Consider the following 17,305-nt stretch of genomic DNA (forward strand, 5'->3'; position numbering starts at 1 on the left):
GGTCTAACCATGATGTCTCTGAAATACAACATAAAACTATCAGAGACTCCATCGAGTATAATCGCACTCGATAACGTAACCCTACTCAGTCTCCGATATCCAGGGATTCTTACTTGGGTCTTCAACTGACCCGGTGTCTTCGGTAGTATGGGCCCAATACTACCGACCACACCGCATCAGCATTCATCCCAAATCTTCCTCCCCAAACCCCGGATAATGAGTACTCTACTTCTGATATGCACTACCTACCCGCACGCTAGCAAAGCATCTCATATCGGCATCTTCCCTAGACTAAGGCATCACAAATCAGGCCACTCTAGTCCTATCATGAATACCTAGTCTTCTAGCATGCATAACAATTCATATCATATAATATTGTAAGGTATTTTGGGGATCTTTACCGCTCGGGCGCTGACTGATCGTACACACTGCTTCTTTCTTGCTTACCACAAAACCATTTACAAAAGTTTTTTCCTTTATTTTAAAAAAAATTTCCTCAAATCCTCGGTTTGAGTTCAGTTACTCCCGAAGGTGCACCCGAATCCCTCAAACCTGGCTCTGATACCAATTGTAACAACGCAAATTTTCAAACAAATTTTTTCATTTTAAAAATAAAGTTTTTCCATTCAAACAAGGCATAAATAATGTAGGTGTCATGTCAAATACAAATTGTCTAAATCCCAAGATCATAAAAAAAAACATCCTTCAGTGTGTACCGATCACGCCAAAGCCTTCCCACGGTCCTCGCTAGTACCTGAAACACATACATAACAACTGTAAGCATAAATGCTTAGTGAGTTCCCCAATATACAACTTACGCACATACGCCTTTCCAGGCCCTGACCTTCCGGTCCTCAATACAACGCCTTCCGGCCCATAACATAATCGCCTTCCGGCCCATCACATATTGCCTTCCGACCCACATAACATACATAGCACATATAACAAATAACTTACCACATATAGCACACATATCACATATCATATCTGACCTTCCGGTCACACAGTCAAACCCTTCCGGGTACAGTATAGTGAGAAGACTCACCTCGTGAATGCTGAAAGCCAGCAAATCCTGAAATCACTCGTGCACAATCCGTCGAGCTACAACCTCCCTATAACATCACATATCTCTCATTAACACTTATACCTTCTACGTGTGACTATCCCTAAGAAGTCAGACTTAGGTCAACTCTGGTCAACGGTCAACGGTCAACTCGACCGGACTCGGCGAGTGCCATGGCGACTCGGCGAGTCTAGACGTCCTCCAATTCTCTGAGATTCCCTTTCTACTCGTCGAGTATCCTCCTTGACCCGACGAGTTACTCCTGGAAGAATCGTGGGGCCACCCCGACTCAACTCGCCGAGTCTGAAGAACAACTCGGCGAGTCCCAGTTAATCTTCAAGCTACTCGCCGAGTCTGTTCGTCGAACTCGGCGAGTCCATGTCATGCAACTGCTCAAACTGCATCATAAGGTCAGAACTGCTCCGACCATTCCTAGGTCTGGCCTTCCTAGGCTGATCCATCACGTAAAGTCCTCATTTCAGTGCTCATGATACACCCTATGATTCATAATTTACATATTGACCTAAGGCAGAATGATTCCAATCCAAAACCTTCATCAATTCCCGAAATGCACAGACATGCGACATTCTGGACCTCCAAAGGTCCCAATACAGGGTTACAACCGATTAGGGGACTAGGGTAACATTCAATCTATCCACAAAAGGGTTCCATAAACCCTAATTCCATAATCACATCAACATAACAGAGTATACTCGAATTCTTACCTGGATGATGTATTCTCTGAGTCCCCAATCCTCAGAATGTGACTCCCTTGCTGTTCCTTTAGCCAATCCCTTCTCTTCCTTGCACAACAACTCTTCTATAATCAACAATGGCCTATAATCCTTGCTCCAGATGCACACAATCGATTTAGGGTTCCTCTCAGACTGCTAAAATGAACAATGACGGCCAATAAGTCCCTTTTATACGTCCCAAACCTGAACGGTTAGGGTTTTCGCTAAACAGCGCAGACTCGCCGAGTCCATATCTGGACTCGTCGAGTCCAGTCGCGAACCCGCGACCAGGTCTGCGATCCTACTCGGCGAGTCTAGGCTCCAACTCGCCGAGTCCCCTCTTAAAACACCCCAAAAACATAATTTAACAATACCTGAGATTCCGGGCTGTTACAGCTATCTTCTTAAAATCTCTCTTAGTGAAAGCATTTCCTCACAATCATTTTAATGAGGGAGAGAAACCTTATGACACTTAGATTATATAGTGTATGTGTTCCTTTCTATGTGAATTTGCCATAACCATAATCGTAAGATAATGTTTGTGACAAATCCAAACTCTTATGGGCAGAACTTGTTCATTCTTGATTTCTTGCCATCAAGGGTGCCACCATTGCTTCCAAGTTAATTAGCAGCTCACCTATACCAGTCAATATACTTTCATTGAACAAGGTGCTTTCCTTATGCAGTCTATTGAGAACTCGTAGAACTCATATGCATAATCAACTCAACTGGATTGGCACAGAAACAAGAATATGTCAACACAATAGGTTACAAACCTCAAGTCGTGTGCTAGTGTTTAATAATAGGTTTACTCTTGATTAGTTCTTGAAACTTTTCAAGATCATTTAGACTCCCACTGACCTCTTGACATATACGATTCTCTTTTCAAGAAAACATTTCTTGACAAACAAGTATTCAAGAGTTAGTGTGGATTCTGATCAAGACAAACACTACACACAATTGGTATTAGTTGGTCTTTGTCTTATCCAAGACATCATAATTTATTAATTTCAAATGCGCAAGAGTAAGAAAAATAGTTTTCTACTTCACATACAATGAGTGTGTTAGAACTTATTAAGATGTGTCATTCAATTCACAATCTTGGAGTATGATCTAAGACTTGATTTTGGAACGAAGTATGACTTATCCTTTTGATTGAACCATTTCAACAATTTCTGTTTCATCTTCTTAGCCATACTAGTGCACTAAGATGTCCTTATAGGATTAATTGTGATATGGTTTCATAATCAGCAAGACGATCATAAAACACGATACAAAAGTACTCTGCCTTCTTCTTAGATTGAAGAAACTTTTATTTTTCTGCCTAATTGATTCGTCATATTCGTTCTACCACACATTGAAACTTTTCAATGATTCATAATCACACTTAATCTTGTAAGCGTAACCAAATTTAGTAGACTTTTAGTAAATCATGACGAATAATGCTATCATTATTTGTGGTGGACTTGACCAGTGCACAACATTGTGTACCAATTCTCCTAGTCCTTCACTTGACTCTTTGTCAAGGAATTAGTCTTAATTTTCCAAATATGAAGGTTCTCATTCATCATACAATACAAGTTGTACGATTCCAAGTTTCTGTCCAATTGAAACTCGGGAGACAAGAATCTTTCCCTATTTGGTAAATTCTCGACATTACCAAAAATAACATAACTAAGAATCACATCCATTTCAACACTGCTAAAACTAGAAATACACAAACATCAATTTTCATTCATGCTATTGCAAGGAAATATATAAATAAGACAAAACCAAAATTTATTTTATTTCTAAAAGGTGTGGAAAAACTTGTTCTTACAATGCAAATCAAATGAAAACTATGCTATTACATATTCCTAAGCAATCTATCATAACTCTAAAAGTAGGAGCTCCAAATTTCGATCATCGAATCATGCGATCGAAATCCATTTCTTCGCGATCAGACTCAGCTCTTTTCTTGCTTTAAGCTTTCTCTATTTTCTTTGGTCCTACAAAACATCAAAATGCAATATTATCACACCATGTATTAGGAATCAAAAAATAGGAACTTATAGAGTTAGTTAATGGATTTTACCTGAAGTAAAGCCATACGTCTTGAGTCTCCCGTCTCTTAGATCTCTTAGGTAAACAAGGCAACTTCATCTCCAATTCCCCTTCTCTTGGCAATAAAAGCAATTTGACTCTTTTGGAACAGCACACAGAACTACCTCAGACTCTGCTTTCTCTTATGGTCAAACTTCTTGACCATGGCATGCCTTTCGTTGCCATTACCTATGTCCATGGAGTTTTGGAAGGTAGATCTACCAATCAACTTTGCATCTCTAGTGCGCCAAATCATTGTTGATTCAGCAGCAACAAGCAAATAGGTGAGATCGATGAGGGTCACATCATGGTCTATCATATAGTACTCTTTTACAAACTCACTATATGACTCATAAAGTGATTGAAGAAACCAGTCAATAGCCAGCTTCTCATAGACAACGACACCCAACATTCTTAACCTGTCAATGTGCGACTTCATCTCTAAGATGTGTGCACATACTAACTTTCCTTCTTCATGTTTACTTGCCAAAAGGGCTTGAGTGAGGTTGAACTTTTCAAGCCTTCGAACTTGTGGGTTAGGGAGAACAATAAGAGGAGATGGAGGAAGTGAAGAATGATCTCCTTTTCCTCGATCGAATCGTGGAATATCATCTTCATGTGGAAAGCTTGTTCCAAAGGATTTGGGAAGACCATAGTTAGAATCAGACATCTACAAAATAGGAGAAAATTCAAGTCAGTTGATCGAGTCCTTAATAAAACACCCAAATGAGATATTAAGGCTAGGACCCAACACAATATTCTACAACTTGGAAGAGGGATTCCCTAATCCAAATTGCAGAACATTTGAAGGTAGGTAAATGACGATTTACAATTTCCACCATGAAAAATGAAAAGGAATTTTTAGTTTTAAATGAATTGAAAATCCTAGATCATTTGAGATTCATTGAACTTTTCAATGGCATGTTTAAATCTTGATTGTGCCCTTTATTTGTGACTGGGATGCCGAGGATCACAAACAAGTTGTGGATAACCACACAAATTAGCTTGGTACTCTCGATGTTACGAATCACCTAATCAATGTGTCGGTTAACCACACACGCTCCATTGATCTATGACAAACATCAAGCTACCCATTGCCATCTTTCATAGGTTCCATATTAGTGTGCCGGTTAACCACACACGCTCTACTAGTCAACCAATAAGGGTGTAATGTGCAATTTCATGGATTTGCGCCAATTCCACATTTTCCTAAAGTAACTAAGATTTGGGAATTTATAAAAGTGTTTAGTTACTTATTAGTTCATTATACTTATAATGCAAAGTTGTGTCCTATCCCACCCATTCGGCTAACGATCCTCCATTAGTCAAGAGTGCGGTGGGTAAGAGTGGATACCCATTCAATCGTCATTTTATAGGCAATTTCCTTAAACGCCCTTTAGAGACCAGCTTCGTGAACGAGGCCATTAACGGTAAAACTGACATTTACTCATACATATATAATATTAGACTTTTAATTATATATAGTACAAGGGTGTATTTTACACTTTTAAAATACTAGCTAGTCTAAATTATACTTTTAATTTAATTAAATATAAACCATATCATTATGGATTTATTAACTCTCTTTTAATTATACATGTAATTAACTTAACAAAACCATAAGGGTGTAACTTGAACTTTTCAAAAACTAGGGTTTTAGAATTTAATATCTCAAAGTTAAACTTTTAATAAAAATTTTAAATTCCAAAACTTGAGGAAATGTCTTGAAACCTTTTCCAAAACATTAAGGTTTAGAATTTAAATATTTCAAAATTAACTTTTAATCAAAAATTTAAATTCCAAAACTTGAGGACAAGTTTTGAAACTTTTCAAAACTATCTTGATCAAATTACATATAATTAAATTATTCGAATAATTGGTAATTATCTAAATTTGACCTATAATAATTTTTTACAAGATAATTCAAAACAAAATTACAAATAATTAATATTTATCTTATAAAACAAGTAATTGTCTTAATTTTGACAATTATCTTCTATTTTGGTAAGGATAATCACCAAATATTGATAAAATTCAGATTTTATTAATGAAAAATGTTTTTGGTAATTATCCCAAGCCAAAACAGCTCAAAATCCTGAAATATCCTCTGTCTGACCCCTAGACTCGCCGAGTCAGGGATTGGACTTGTCGAGTCAGGCACACTCGCCGAGTTAATCCACTGACTCACCAAGTCAGGTCGGGCAGAGGGCAGAAAAACGATTTTCAGCAAGACGAACATACAAGACAACAATATAATAGAAACCAATCAAGGCTCTGATACCACTGATGGGTTTTATACAAAAGAACATCCTATGTGCTCAAACAAACCCTAAAGCTTGGATCTAGGTTTCTCTATTGTACATGGAATTCATCCAACACTTATGAACCCTAAATCTAGCATGCATATTTTGAAATTATCATATAAGAATAGATCTAGATGATTACCTCTTACAAAAAAGCTTAAATCTCTTCAAGAATGCTTAAATCTTCTTTCCTTTGAGCTTAGAGTCACAAATGTCACTCCTCTAATGGCTTACAAACACTACAAGCAAGAGGATGATATTGGAAAGAGGGGAGGAGCACCAAAAACGTCAAAGATTTGCTAGAGAATGTTTAGCCCTGTTTTTGGGAACCTAGGGGTCTATTTATACATGTATAGGTTGCTAGGGTTTCAGGAGAAACCCTAATTCTCTTCTTAGGCCTTAAGCAAACCATGGAACCTTTCTAGAAGGCCCTTGGACGAAAATCATATGGGCTTCCCATAGATTCCGTCCAATCCCCTTCCCAAAAGGAATCCATAGCCCACAATGCAATTATCTTATAATTACAATATTAGTCCCTAAAGTTTAATTAATATATTTTAGCCACAAAATAAATTTCTTAATTAATTCTTGTCCAATATTAATTAAACTATATGGTTTCTCTTTTAAAATATTTTTCTTATAATAAATTAATAAACCATAATTAACCTCTTTCTTCATAAATCATCCTATCTAGTTGATTTAATGAAGGCAACTCAAAAAGACCATGCACAACCGGGTCAAATACTTATCGAATATAGTTATGGGCTTAGCCACTAATCCAATTGTTATTTCTATATGTTATATGTTTGGTTGTTAATACTTTGGGGGAAACTCAGTAAGCTTCATGCTTGTAACAGCCCGGATTCCCAGGTATTATTTATTTATTTATTTTTGATGATTTGTGAGGAGACTCGGCGAGTAGGAGCCTAGACTCGCCGAGTATGATCGCGGATTTGGACACGGGTTCGCGTCTGGACTCGGCGAGTCCAAGGAATGGACTCGGCGAGTCCGCGCTGTTTAATGAAACCCTAATTTCTCGTGTTTGGAGCCTATTTAAAGGGCCTTATGGCCGTCATTTGTGCTCACCAGTCCCTTGAGAGAAACCCTAGTGAGCTTGAGCGTTTGGAGTAAGTCAAGGAGCCATTATTGACCTTGGAGGTGTTATCTAGCCAAGGGGAAACAAGAGGAGCCACTTCCTGAAGATTTGAGGTCCAGAACATCATGTTTTAGGTACTATTTTTGAGCCATTCTCTGTTATGTTGATATTCATGTTGATTTAGGGCTTATTGAGCCCTTTTGTGGCTAGATCTAGTGCTTCCTTGGTCCCTTAAGCGAGTTAGGTTCTGGATCTGGACCCTTGGAGGTCCAGAGTGTCCCTTTGTCCAAGCTTTTTATGAATCCATGGGGGTTTTGGAGTGGGGTCTTTGTGCTTGAGGTCAAAACACCATTTATGAGGCATGGGGTGTGTTATGAGCACCAAGACATGAACTTTACGTGATGAATGTGCTTGGGAGGGCCAGATCTATGATTTGTTGGAGCGGATCTGACCTCAGAAGTGAGATTGAGTTGGTGCATGGTATGGACTCGTCGATTCCGAAGAACAGACTCGTCGAGTAGCATGAAGTTTGTCCTTAACCACTCAGCGAGTGGTCTTACCGAGTTAAGGGTCGACTCAGTGATTCGGGGAGAGTTAGAGAGGGTTGACAGGCGGACTGAGTCGAGCTGGAACTCGCCGAGTTGTTCTTGAGACTCGGCGAGTTGAGTCGTGGTGGCCCCGCGATTCATGCCAGGTGGAACTCGTCGAGTCAGGGGAGTACTCGACGTGTCAAAAGAGAATCCTAGAGAGTTGGTGAATACGTATAGACTCGCCGAGTCGCCCTAGTGCACTCGTCGAGTCCGGTCAAAGTTGACCGTTGACCGGTTACCGTTGACCAGAGTTGACCAGTGTTGACTTGATAGGGGTAGTCAACCTTAGTGGTAAAAGTGTTAATTAGAGATGTATGATGTTATAGGAGGATTATAGCTCGGAGGATCGAGCACGAGTGATTTCCAGGATTCGCGAGTTATCGAGATATACGAGGTGAGTCTTCTCACTATACTTTACCTTGAGTAGGTAATCAGAGTCATGTGACAAAGTATTTGTATGCTATATGTATGTTATGTGTTGTACTGCATTATTTCTATGTGATTTATGCTGTGCATGTTTATAGAGTTGGAACCGGAAGGTTCCCAGAGTTAGAACCAGTAGGTTCACAGAGTAGGGTCTACGGACCCACAGAGTTATAGCCTCGAGTGGCTAATATGTGTTATGTGTGGTATTTTGGGGAACTCACTAAGCTTTGTGCTTACAGTGTTAGTGTTGTTTGTTTCAGGTACTAGTGATGATCGTGGGAAGGCGCCGGCTTGATCTGTACACATGCAAGGAATTTTTATGTTATGTGATCTTGGGATTTTGTATGATGTGAATTGGAGATTTAAACTTGATGTTTTATGAAAATTAAATGAAAAATGTTTTTACATTTTGCGAAAAATTATTTTGAAATTCACGGTGTTACAATGCTTATAGTTTTAGTTTATGGTTTCAGGTACTTCAGTGGATCGTGGCAAAGTGAAGGCGTAACCATACATATCCTCCTGTTTTGGACTTATAATTTCTTGGAAACTCTGATAATGTGAATGTTTTGAAAACTATGTTTAAAGCGATTCTGATTTTTAAATAACGTTTTGGGAAACACGTTTTTTTAAACACTTCTAAAGAAAAATGGTTGTTTTGAATAGTTTAAATTTTATGAAATTTTTATCGACGTTATATATATATATATATATATATATATATATATATATATATATATATATATATATATATATATATATATATATATATATATATATATATATATATATATAGTCACTGTAGTCCAACAATGTTTAATATATTGGTTTAAATCATCTCTCACAATTTTTTTTTTTTTTTTTGTATTTGAATGGTAAGAACTTTGTATTTTATTGGTTAATTTTGGTACTTTTACCCATTTTTGAAGGTTACACTGCCTTGTCAACTACCAACTATACATGCGAATCAACAATGACTTAGTGGTGAATAGACGTATTGTTGCCACGCAAGCCAAGAATTATTACACCAATTTACTTCCACCAACCCTCCAACCACCCTTAGAGGAGGAGAAGCGGCACTAAAAAAATGTTATACAAGAATCAAAGAGGGAAATTGCATTTTTGGTGAGGAAATTTTCACCATTGCTAGGGTATAGTATCGGAGACGTTTTTAAGTCAAAATATGAGTTTTTTTGTAAAAACAATGCAAAAGCCATTGAAAAGGTGGTTGAGTATCCAAGATATTTTAAATACTCATTGGATAAGAAGATAAAAATTCATTTAAATCAATTACATATATGTAACGTCACAAAAATGCAAGGTAAAAATTTTATTTTTAAATTAGACAAAACAAACATCCATTCATTTAAATAAAACGATAATTAGAGTATGATAATGTATCCTCAAGACATCAGTGATAAATCTAAAGATAATGTGAAATAAAACTACGGTGTATGCAATGCGATCATGTCGTTCTTTTCCCTTTGGAACCTGAAGTACTAGAAAATATTAAAACACAAAACTCTAAGCACACAGCTTAGTGAGTTCTCCCAAAATACCACATATTTATACGGCCCCGCCCAACATATAAATCGGTCTCACTCGTAGGCCTCACCTAACATATAAACGGGTCCTACCTACGGGCCTCCCCCAACATACAAATGGGTCCCACCTACGAGCCTCGCCCAACATATAAACGGGTCGCACCGAGCATAAAATCATATGCACGAGTCATAGAGACAATTTAGCATCCTACAAAGTATAGTGAGAAGACTCACCTCACAACACTGCTCAAAAGTCAACTAACTCTCAAAATCCCGAAACAGGTGCTAAACGCCACATGGATAACCACACAAGGGAAACCCTTAATATTCCCTTCTAAAACTAGCAATTTGACCAAAAGTCAACAAGTTAAAAATCCAACCCACCAACTCAAGAATCAAAGTCAAGGTCAAAACCAAAAATCCTTATTAGATGGTCGGCATGACGTGGCCAGTCCTTAGCCGTGTCGTGGTAACTAACAGACAGAATATTCGTGACCCTCCTTTAGTCCCCATGTTGTGATGATGTTGTATTGATGTTCTTTAGCCATTCAGTCCTTAATCTACTAAGCCCTTAATCCATCATCTCCAGAATGCTTCTAAATGTTGGGGTGCAAAGTTATTCATGTTTGGCTTTGTAATGGTTTGACTTTTGTAGACCCACTTGCATGTGGTGCATTAGCCTTATGACTTATGATTTAGAGAGTGAAAGAGAGACATGTAAATACCTCTATATAAGGTGGGTTCATAACACTTGTAGAGGTGTGCTTGAGAGATGTAAAAGTGAGTGTGTAAGTGTGTGTTATTTATGTAGACTAGATCTAGATCCCTTTTTGTAACACCATACATATTCAATACATCTCTTGAACACCCAAATCACCATGTTCATTGTGCAATCTTTAATTCTTCATGCCAAAGCATGTTCTTTTGTCACTATAATTGGTATCAGAGCAGGTCTTCAAGATCAACGTGATTTTTGAAGAACGATTCTCGGTTTGGCAACATTTGTCATAGTTGGAGCATTTTTGGTGAGTCTCTCTCTATGATCTCTCTTAATCTCAATGAATCGTGTGTTGCGTTTTTGATTTGTGATCATTTGACTCGTTGGATTGAATTTTTCTTGAAAAACCCCGTTGATGATCCAATAAATTTTTTAAGATCAAGTCCAACCAAAAATAAAATCAAATTTTCGTCACTCTTCATTAAATCCAATATTTGAAGCCCAAAACAATTTTTGTTGTTTAACTGTTTATCTTTTGTGATTTGAGCCCAAAATTCCGATTGATTACTGTTCATCCTCCATGATTGAGCCCAATAGTCTTAATCTGTTACTGTTCATAAAGCGCAAAATGTATCTTATTCGCTGCTTCTTTTGATCCGAACTCAATTTTGAAGCCCAAAATATCTTTTAATCAGAATTAGAAACAATTCGTTTATTCTTCTTCACTCGCTTTCAGTTCTTGTATTCTCGATTGGTATTGTGTTCTAGCTTTCGTTTCTCGTATCGTTTAATCAGTCAATAATCTTTGATAGTCTGAGGTTATAAATTGATTTCATATGATTTGTGATATGATGATATCGATTGTATTTGAGCTTTATTTGAGAAATCGAAAATTCGATTTTTGATTTGGATAAATATGTTCAAGAACAGCATGAATATGGTGAAGAACAGCTATTTGAACACATTTTGATCGGAAATTGAACCTTAGAATTATCAATTTTGTGTTTATGGCTCTTTAACTTTGATAAGTCAAACTGTGAAATATTTAAATTCGATTTTTGGAGCTGATTCAATATATTGGAGATTAATCTCGTTCGATATAAGTTGTATTGTGGCTGTGTATGTCGAATTTATGTCCAATTTGGAGGCTAATTTTGTAATCGGTTGGATCTAAGCTCTTAATGCCGAACACAGTTTATATCGGGAATTTTGTTTTGAACAAAATGGGTTTGAAACTAGTCATGATTTTGAAGGTTGTTCAAGCATAGGAAGTGATCGATTTTTGTTACGGGTTCGTTATCTTAGCGATGGAAATGGACTTTTCGCATCAATGGATGATAGTTCGCTTTTATGAGATTGATTTTGAGGAAACGAAGTTATTGGTTTTAAATGTTGATGAAAATTCGAAGATTTTTGGAACTGGGTTTGGAATCGAAGATTTTGATGTTGAGATGATCTTTGGAGTCGATTTTGGTGATGCTCGGGTATCAATAGTCAAATGGTCTGGACTTGGCATTGTTCGAATGGTCTTGACTTTTGACAGATGGAACTCATTGGAGTCAAAAGTTTGATATTTGGTCTTTGATGAATCAGTCGAAAGGGTTATTGAACGAAGGAAAGTATGATTTTGTACAAAGGGATACAAGTTTTATACGAAGGGATACAAGTTTAATACGAAGAATTTGATTTCATACGAAGGGGTAATCAAATTCATATGAAGGGTACTTTTGTCAGTTCTTCGTATAAATTGAAGAAGAGAAGCAAAAGTTTCGAAAACAACCCTTGAACCTTCGAATATTTGGCAACTTTGACAAATAAATCAACTTTCGACAATTTGACAGTTTTCACCCCACTTCGAAAATTGACTGAAGGTTCGACTTTTGGGGGTGCATTTCGAAAATTGGGTAATTCTCGAAAATAGTCCCTCAGGTTTCGAACATTTGGCGGTTCATACCTAAATTAGAAATAGGACTGTTTTTGCTGAAAATTGAAGAATATGCATTTTTAAGCCCCTACAGTTTGTGCAAATTGATGCTTTCTACCCAACTTTGGAAAAGGGCTAGAGTTTTGCATATTTGGTTGTTTTGGGCGCACCGGGTCATTGCAGAATTTTGAAATTGACAATTTCTACCCATTTTTGAGAAATTTTGTCAAAGCCGGTCCGTGAACGAAGCTAAAAATTGAATATTTTTTGGGTTTTCCGGATTAAAGCACAAAGTTTATGCCACATGTTAAGGGGTAGTTTTGACACGAAAATTCCGAATAGAACACGTTCTCTTTCCTTAAAAGTTTTATAATCAAATTTCGCTTATAAAAAGGGTGAGAAATTTATATGGAAATTCGAACATGAATTTTTCATATTACGCGGATTTAAAGATCGAAGTGATCTTGAATTTTTGAAGCTTACGAAATGATGCAATTGGAAGTTCGGAAATGATTTATTTTTTAAATGGGTTTGGTTTTATTGAAGATTTTCGGGGTGTGTTTTTATGCTCAACTTTTGGTGATCAATTTAGAGTTTGAGAAGCTCGTGATCATTAGTTGCTGCTCGGTTTGTAGAGTCTCACATCTTAGAGCCCAAATTGAAGAATCATGGAAGAATTGAAGATTGAAGTTTGTTTTGACATGTGTCATCTTTGAGGCTCGGATCGCGTAGTTGCTCGATTTTGGAAGATTTAAAGTGGGCCATCCATTCCTAACTTTGAGGGGGAGAATGTTGGGGTGCAAAGTTATTCATGTTTGACTTTGTAATGGTTTGACTTTTTTAGACCCACTTGCATGTGGTGCATTAGCCTTATGACTTATGAGTTAGAGAGAGAGAGAGAGACATGTAAACACCTCTATATAAGGTGGGTTCATGCCACTTGTAGATGTGTGCCTGAGAGATGTAAAAGTGAGTGTGCAAGTGTGTGTTATTTATGTAGACTAGATCTGGATCCCTTTTTGTAACACCATGCATATTCAATACATCTCTTGAACACCCAAATCACCATGTTCATTGTGCAATCTCTAATTTTGCATGCCAAACCATGTTCTTTTGTCACTACACTAGGACCCCTATTGGTCCATAAAAATCCTAACTTTATGGACTTGCATGACCCATGCATGCCCTTCATAAGGTTAGGTCAAAATGAAGAAATATGACTTAAACCCATGCACGGCACACAAATCACCACAAGATCCTAGGTCACAAAGATATAATACTCAAGGGACACAAAGAAACCATAAATTTTTAAACTTTATCTCTTAAGACCATATTAGTTGGACCAAAAAATGCCATAAACCTAGATCTAAAGAGAAAACCATCAAAAGGTGGAAGCTTAAGGACTTACAAAGAGTCCAAAAAATGCACACAACCGAAGGAAAGGATTGCTTGTTGAACCAAGGTAACAACTTTTTTTCTTCTACCTTCAAAACTGCCACAAGCTTGGAAAAATGAAATGAAAAGCTCCAAGATGCTAGGTTTTGCTTCAAAGGTCATTTAGGAGATGATGTAGGATAAGGGTGGAGGAAACCCAAGCCCTCACTTCCATTAAATAGTGTACATGTCCGAAAAATAGGTTTTTGCCTAAAAGAGGTCACCATGTCATGGCCCAAAGAGTACCACGTCGTGGGATCTTAAATAAACCCACAGACATTCCGGCCACACGACGTTGTGGTGGTGTCTCCACCACGTCATGGCAACCCAATGATAAATAATTAACTTAACGTAATTTCGTTGGTTAAACAAAAAAAATAGACGAATGATGCACTTCTTAACTTACTATCAAATATTTAATTCTTATTTGATCTTATATATATATATATATATATATATATATATATATATATATATATATATATATATATATATATAGAGAGAGAGAGAGAGAGAGAGGAGGAGGAGGAGGGGGGGATGTCACAAATGCCCTACAATGTTTCGAATGTTTATCGATTCAATCCTTAGATTTACTCTTTTGCTTTATAGGGGCATAATTTCGAAAACAACCTATCTTTATAGTCACTAAGGCTTATTTTTGTAGGTTTCAATGAACACATCAATGTTTTTTACCACCACACTTTCTCTTCCCGTTGAAAACAGACAAATGTCATATCGAGATGGTTTTAAACAAGTTGAAGCAATCGATTTGTATAAACCTCAAAACTTCTTCTTGCTAGATGCTTACATCGGAATCCTTTGGATTAAACTGCAAAATATTCTAGTTCTAGTTTTACTTACCACCTTAAGCTCTTCTTCGATGATGGTTCATTGCATTACCCAAAATTTATATGTCGTCGCCTCAATTGGTAACCCGCGAACCGTCGAATGGTATTTCTTTTTGGCATTAATCGGTAAAAGATTAAAAAGGGATGTGATAATGCCAACAATAAAAAAGACTGAGATGACCAGATGAATAAATTTAGGTCTTACAAGCTCACTCTTGAGGCTTTTGGGTTTAAACAATTACCCGGTGACACACACGAAGCAATCTTCAAAAGAGCTCCCAATAAATTACACCAAACCAATGGAAGATTTTTCTTATCTCTCTCTTAGCCGATATTTTTATTTGTTTTCTTAATCAAATGATTGAGAAGGATAGACATGGGATGCTTGGTTGTGATACTCCATTAAAAGTACTAAAAAGAGTTGACATAACTTTAATTATGCTCCAAAATATCATCTTGCTTGTACAAATCTACACAAAAATAGCTTAAACGAGTAAAAATATTCAAAACAATATATCTAACGATTTAATGCAAAAAAGAATATTAAATATGCAAAATCTAAAAGAAAACGATTGCTAAAATATTTTTTAAAAAAAATCAAGCTATATGTGGACTTGTTTAAATTGTTGCGTTATGTTGGAAAATGTATAATTAGAAAGTAAAGTGTTCATTCAAGATTTCATAATATTAAGATTAAAACATTTTTTGTGCAGTGGTTGGTGTGAAATCAAGGTGGCGAGATGGAGGTGGGAGTGGGCAAGATAAATTTGATGCTCTCGACATGCTCTTGTAAGCATTATAAGTTTTATCTAGAGCTTCATTTTTTATGTCTTATCATTGTGAACCTTTTCAGTGTTTTAAAAAGATCATTTATTTATTTTATTTTATTTTATTTTTTTAATGAAAACTTTACATACTATAGTTGTTTTGAAAATGTTATCAGAAAGTAGGTTTTTATTGAAAACCACACTGTGATTGTTTTTGTTTGAAAAACCTAATAAGAAATATTTACTTAAACGTAGCGGGTAGGAGAGCAACAAGCTATGTTGCAACCCCTTTTTGGATGACAAAACTAATTCTTTTAAAAACAACATCTATAGATCTTTGAGTCATAATATTACTATGTATGACCCATTGAAATCTATTGAGCAGCTCTACAGCTTCTGACACAAGGAAACCAAAAGTATCAAATGCAAAGGGTATAAGAATGTGTTGATTTTCCATGCACGCTTTCTCATTTTTTGCCACTTTGCTTGATGCAGCTTTATAGCAGCTTCCCTACAGTGAAAATTCCACTCCCTAAGCCCACAAGAGGGGAAATCCCTGTTAGACCCACAGATGCATGTTTTCCTCCATCCTATCCAAATACTAAAACATCAGTTGGTCTAAGTGTTGATCTTCCTTCCAATGGGCCAGTCAAAAAGTTCATAGGTGCCTCTTTCTTGGAAGAAACCCCAACACATCTAAATTTGTCGAAAAGAACATCCCTAACTAGATCGTGTCGGTACTTGAAACCCGGGAGCTCTTTACAATGAACTGCATGCTCCCCAAAGGAGTCCAAGAATGCCTTGCGACAAACAGGGCAAGTTTCGTCAATCGTAAATAAAGAGATCATAAGGCGATACTTGAGGATGACATGATACTCCATTGGCTACATATGTTGGCCAAGACTGTGAATATGAATAGTCATAAAAAAATCCTGAGCATGTGGGGCCATTAGACACTCAAAAATTTCTTTCCGCCTAATTGTCATGTCAAAGTGAACTTCCATGTCATGTCGAAGTGAACCTGGATACCGATCTAACTGATCACTAATGTAGCAACCATCCTATAACCAGGATACTTATCTAACCGATCTCTAACATAGCAACCATCCTAACTACCAGGATGTAAATCAATAAACATATCATGCAATAAACCTGGATGCAAATAAGATAAAGGCTGACATTGGTGCCGTCGGCCCTATTAGTATAGTGAGGACAGCTCACCTTGCAAATGTCGATATCAACTAATGAATCAAACTCCTGAATCGCTGTCTCACCACAACTCCCGAACTATCCAAAATAACGAATAGTAATTCAATAAATGGGAATACCAATCTTGAATAAGAATTCACATAGTCCATTTCGCCTTTTTCTCTAATTTGGGTCAAGGCCCAATATCAAATTCACTATCTAAAAGTCCATATACAAAAGGCCATTAATGGACCAATTTTCCAAATTGGGCCCCACTTTTTAATTGGGCCATAATCTAAGATCCATTACCAAAACTGGCCCAAAACATCATTGTTTAGAAAGTCTAGCAAGGCCCATGCTAAACTGGCCTAAGAGTGGCCCAAACCCGAAGCCCAAAATGTCAAAAGCCCAACAAAGGGCTACACTGGGCGTACTCCTCTAGTATGTTGGGCATATTTCCATTTGCGTTGACCACCATCAGGGTGTTTGACTCAGTACGTTGGGCGTACAGAAATTATGCGGGGCGTACTCATGGCTTCACCAAAACTCTAATAAGTGCTTAATCGCTTAAGCACTTAAGCCCATATT

The sequence above is a fragment of the Lactuca serriola genome, chromosome 8 (assembly GCF_051521515.1).
Source record: "Lactuca serriola cultivar US96UC23 chromosome 8, Lser_US96UC23_V15, whole genome shotgun sequence".
In the NCBI taxonomy this organism is placed as follows: Eukaryota; Viridiplantae; Streptophyta; class Magnoliopsida; order Asterales; family Asteraceae; genus Lactuca; species Lactuca serriola.